Raw genomic sequence first — 6,000 nt, 5'->3', positions numbered from 1 at the left:
CATGATGGTGGAACAATGCTCAGGGCGTGGCAGGAGCTGAAGGCTCACATCTGGAATTGTAAGCACAAGGCTTTGTAAGAGCAAACTGACAAAACTATGAGGCTTTGAAACCACAAAGTTGGCCCCAACCCCGTGCCCCTGTCTCCAGGGCATACTTCCTCCCACAAGCCCATAGCTACTAAAGCTATCCAAACAGTGCCACCAGCTGGAGACCAGGTGTTCAAACATCTGAGCCATCCTCATCCAAACCACCAAAGGGAAGGCGTTGTTAACTTGGATGGCTAAGAAGTTTTTGATAAGCAATGATATTTGAGAAGTCACTGGAGGTACTAAGAGAATTTGCAGGCCTCCATCTGGGGAAAAATCAGTTCATGGTTTGAGCAACACCCAGGAAGGTGTGGGGAATTCCATAGAGGCCAGGATGAGAGGGGAGGGAAACCTGGGGATCTTCTGGAGCATGTGAGGAGAGAGGAGGGACCGGTCCTGCAGACCCAAAGCTGCAGGATTTCCACAACACAGGGCAATAGCGGGATAACCAAGAGGAGTTCCAGTGAGGGCCCAGCATCAATAGTGTAACAGAAACCAGAGGCCTCAAAATAGACCAATGACTCTTTGCAATGAACACTTGCAAGGAAAGATATATGGATAAAGAGTTTACTGTGTGACTCACTATGTCACACTACAGCTTTCGTGACAAGATTGACTTCCCTCCCTTCTCTTCCTTCTTTTTTTCTCTTAAATTTTATTTTATTTTAATTTATTTTGGGAGAGAGATTACAAGGCCAGAGGGTGGATATAAAGGGACAGGAGACAAGTGGGATATAGATACGGAAAACTAAAGACACAAAGAATGCATAAAAAGAAGGACAACACGACACAAGAGCTGAGATCAACTGTGGGCTGCTGAAAGGATGATTTCAGAATGCAAGTGCAAGATGGTTGGCTTCATGGTCATTTCCTGGGAATGGGAGTGCTGGGAAGTCACAATCTGGATGTATTTTGAAAGTCTGGAAGAGAGTTTGTGTTGTGAAAGGCTGTGTGTATGTGTGAACTGTGCAGACGAGAGCCTGAGATGCCAAGAAAGACATTATAGATGTCAAATATGAAAACAAAGCAACACAAAAAACCCGGCTCTGCCTCTCAGTGGCCATGCTTGCTCCATAACCACTTTACCTTTTAGTTTCCTCCAGGATGAAACTGGCCTTGGATGGTTCTGATCATGTGGAACCTTAGTGAACCTATTGAATGAGATGTTGCTTCCTCAACATCTGGTACCCAGCAATCGCCAAACTAGTCGCCATTATCAGCCGTTTGATTCCTACTCAAGCCAAAAGCAGAATACGATGTCACCAGTTACCAGGCTTGCTTCAGAGCAAGGTTAGGGCAGATGAAACATGCAGACTGTGCTCCTTGCATATCCCCTGTTCTTCTCGTCTTCGTATACTTGAGTCTTTCTGAAAGAGTACACTCTCAGCACAGATCGGTCTTCAGTGGTCCAGACATGGCCACTGTTTCTACTGTGGTGTAATTTCCCCAAAGCCCACCACTTCTAAGACACTGTTAGTGGATGACCTGTCCCTTGTGGATGTACCCTGACTTTACCAAGAATTCAAGTATTTCTATGAAATCAAATTATAGTAGCATCTAAAACTGGTCTCATTTAGACATTTGGGGGAGTTTAATCAACTGTATTACTTTATTTCTAGTAAACTAAGCTTCAGGGCATGGCTGTGCTCTTTAACATAAAAACCTGAAAGAATTTCATTTTCCTGAGGATTATTTGAAAAAGAACATTTTATATTGCATGTGTGAAAATCTCAGGAGCATCTACCATCTATTTAGCAATTACTACAGCAGCTACCATATTAGCCATTGTATGCTGTACAACCTCATTCAGTCCTCAGCGTGACCTTTACAAGCCCTATTATGCCATCCTGGCAGGAGAGAGGCAGACCCCAGGAACTGCACATGCTTTGGTGGTGTTGTGAGACCAAATCCCAGAGAGATGTAAATAAACATCTACCCACTCCAGATAGGACACTGGTGACCGACCAGAGTAAGGATAACCCTATGAGAACCCAACTTGGTGAACCAATGAATCTTACTGGGGTTGCTTACAGGAATATGGGGGAGCTGTTGCTTATAGATGTGAGTCATTTCTATGGAGTTTTGAGTCATCTCTATGGCTCAAATACAGCTGCATCACCAAAACCGCCCTGTAATATGGATGACAGTTCATGTCTGCTGGAACCCGGGAGCGCACTGCACAACTTCCAGGCCGTTCAGTGGGTCTGAGCCCCTTCCACACAGCTCAGCTGGTCTCTGTCTTCCAGGCAGCTTAGTCTTCCTTGGTGTCTCCTAGGCAGCTCTGCTTATCAGAGTGCCTCTCAGCATTCCTTACTGCTTGCTTAAGCTGGTGGAGAGAAAGGCCTGTGCAGCTGGTCCCTTGCAGGGACCTCCTGAAGCTTTTGAATTGCTTACTTCCTGACTCCTAAGGAGCCTCCCTTTAGAACAACCTGAGTCTTGAACAGCTTTCCTTCCAATGTGGAACTTTTTCTCTCAGAGGAAATTGCTACAGGACCACTAGTGGCGCAAACTCACAGGGGGGGGGGGGGGGGGGCAGGGGCAGACTTCTCTCCTCCCTCAGACCTTGTTTCCATGTGTTGGCGTGATTGGTGGAGACGTGGCTTGCTCGTTTTCTTCGGCTTTACTTTGTCCACTGTCCACTACTGTGTAAACGATGGGACTTGTTTAACTTCCACTGTATTTATTTTTGCTTTCTGTTTACTGATCCACTCTTTGTCCTCTGGTGACTTCAAAACCCTTGGAGTAGAAAGGACTTAAAAGTGACCACAATTCCTAAGTATATTCTGCAGCTCACAGGGCTTAAAGGCGGCCATCGCAAAAAAAAAAGGAAAAAAAAAGTCCTCTGGGCCAAATCAAGACTTAAGATAAAAATATTTTGACCTTTTTTTATTATTAGAAATTTTCTATTCATTTTACATACTAACCACAGATCCCCATCTCCTCCCTCCTCCCGCCCCCCAGCCTTCCCCCCTAACCCACCCCCCATTCCCACCTCCTCCAAGGCAAGGTCTCCCATGAGGAGCCAAGCAGAGTCTGGTACATTCAGTTGAGGCAGGTCCAAGCCCCTCCCCCTGCACCAAGGCTGCACAAGGTGTCCCACCATAGGCACTGGGCTCCAAAAAGCCCGCTCATGCACCAGGGATGGATCCCAATCCCACTGCCTGGGGGCCCCCTAAACAATTCAAGCTGAAGGACTGTCTCACCTATCCAGAGGGCCTAGTCCAGTACCATGGGGGCTCCACAACTATTGGTCCACAGTTCATGAGTTTCCACTAGTTTGGCTGGCCGTCTCGGTAAGTTTTCCCATCATGATCTCGATGTCCCTTGCTCATAGAATCCCTCCTGTCTCTCATTGATTCGACTCCGCCTGGCACCCGCCTGTGGATCTCTGCATCTGCTTCCATCAGTTACTGGATGAGGGCTCTATGATGACAGTTAGTGTATTCACTAATCTGATTACTGGAGTAGACCAGTTCAGGCACCCTCTCAATTATTGCTAGTAGTCTAAGGTGGGGTCATCCTTGTGGATTCCTGGGAACTTCCCTAGCACCCTGTTTCCCCCTATTCCCATGATGTCTTCATTTATCATGGTATCTCATTCCTCGCTCTCCCACTCTGTCGCTGTTCCAGCTCGAACCTCAATATTTTGACATTCATTGAAAATAACCCCTAACCCTTTGAAACTAGCTCTAGTGAGCAAACTGCAGGAAGGACAGTGGGGACATTATGAAAAAGAAAATCATTTGCTTGTTTTTCCCAGAGGGCTCAGAAAAGAAGGCCCCTCCCCCGTGAAAATGAGGTTATTGAGACACAAAAGAATCTCCTTGTTACTCAGTGCTCAGTGCTGAAAATCTTTGCACTCCAAGGAAAAGAATTTTTTCAAAAGGAGTAAAGATGCCGTTCGTTGGGGATAATGAATCAAGCGCTGGCTTTGGAATCTGAATGAAAAAACTGCTGAAGCAGAATATGGGCAGCTTCTGGAACATGAGTTAAAATGTGAGCACGCAGAGGCCTCCATTAGCGTGCTGAGCTGGCTGCCCATTTGCTTTCTCATTCAACCCAACCCACAGGTAAGTCCCAGCCCCATGAGAGCCATGCTGTACATTCAGATGAAAGAGAAGCAGGAAATTGACATGTGAAAGGCAGAGAGCTTCATCTCACTATAGCCCCATTTCCCAGAGCTGGAGTTGAAATAGTCTCCAAGCCAATGATTCCACGAACTTAATCATTAGAAAGGTTAATTAATATCTGGGAGGATTCTTTGCTTCTTCAAAAGAAATATCCACCATTATTTTTTGTTGTATCTAGTATCTAGTGTTTTAAACTCATGCCTGATTACCAAAACTATGAAAAGTAATTTTATGAAACAGTTAAACACTGAAGTCTTCATTAAAATCTCTTAAAACATTTAAACAATAATTAAAAATCTACCATGATCATTTCTTTTGAATAGTCTTAAACTACAAAATTGAGAAGCAAAATAAACACAGACAAGTGAAAATAATGTTTATTTCTATATTTATACTTACTTTGCAAACATTAAGACCCTGGATTGCTTTACTCGATGTCTTCATTATTTGATATGTCCCCATTATTTTGTTTGACATTTTTGACCTACCCCTGCTTTCCAACCTCCTTGAACTCCTCAGGGTGTTGATGCTCCAAGACTTGGCAACCAACCAGTCAGTCTGGGCTGCGAAATCTCACTGCCTCTTCCAAACTGAAAAGATTATAAAACTGTCAGGAAGCTCTCTGAATGCTTTGTTTTTATTATTTCTTTATCTGGACTTTATAATTGAAGTCACAATAAGTTTTCAATTTCATGCTCTCTTCTCAGTTTCTAACAGCGGGGAATCTTCTCTCCGTGTACTATTTAAAACTTAGCATGTTCACTAAAAGTCAACTCAGCCTGCTCTGTAGAGCTAGCTTGCTATCAAAAGCTCGAATATGCTTTATTATAATTATATTATTAGAAGTACTCCTATGGTTTCCCCTCCAAGAAGACAACACACAGCGCTTGCTCAGTTGTTGACTCCTGTGCCTTGTTAGATTGCCTTACTTCTACCAGCAAGGATGCTTTTCCTCTTCTACTTGGTAGTTGTGTGAACCACCATTATGATCCATGTGGGATAATAACTGACCTGGCAGTTCAGCATACCTAAACATACCAAAAGTTCATAGCCACTCTTATATTTCCCAAGTCTATTTGGTTCTCTCACACAAAATAAGGAAGTACATCATCTCCTATATGATTATAAATTCATAACAAAACCGTTATATCTACATATATGTAGAAATATATGTCTTTATATAGTATATAGAGATATTCTCTCTACTAATCAAAACAGTAAAACAAAGCACATACCAATATTCTTTTCTTCTCTGTTAGAATTTTTTCCTTTATATTGACTATTCTGAATTTTCATGGATTGGTCACTTATTTCCTTTCATTCTAATCAAATTATCAAATTGGTCAAAAAAAAGTCACATTAAGTGTCCTCATTTATTCTTTAGCCCTATGCTCAGCATCCTAAAAAAAAAAAAAAAAAAAAAAAAAAAAAAAAAATCTTGCTTTCTGGAACTACAAGATGCTCTTTGCACAGCCTGAGTTTTCGATCATCTAGGTCCAGGTTTGGAATCAACTGCTTTCCTAGGTACCTGGTGTTTCTCTACAAGAGCAAAGAAACCCTAATGTGTTACAAGGACATGTGACTTCAGTGGGCTGCTGTTCCTGGCCACTTTTGGTATTGGAAAGTATATTCTTTAATTTAAGATCTTAAATTCAATCACCTGTTTCCAAAATGGTACCACAAATCTTTGCATATTTCTTAAAGACTGACACTTCATTTCAGGAACTCCTATCTGAGCCAGCTCATACATCTAGGTCATGTGTGCAGTTGCTAGGGTATCACA

The sequence above is a fragment of the Peromyscus eremicus genome, chromosome 16_21 (genome assembly GCF_949786415.1).
Source record: "Peromyscus eremicus chromosome 16_21, PerEre_H2_v1, whole genome shotgun sequence".
Lineage (NCBI taxonomy): Eukaryota > Metazoa > Chordata > Mammalia > Rodentia > Cricetidae > Peromyscus > Peromyscus eremicus.
This window is presented reverse-complemented; position numbering follows the sequence as displayed.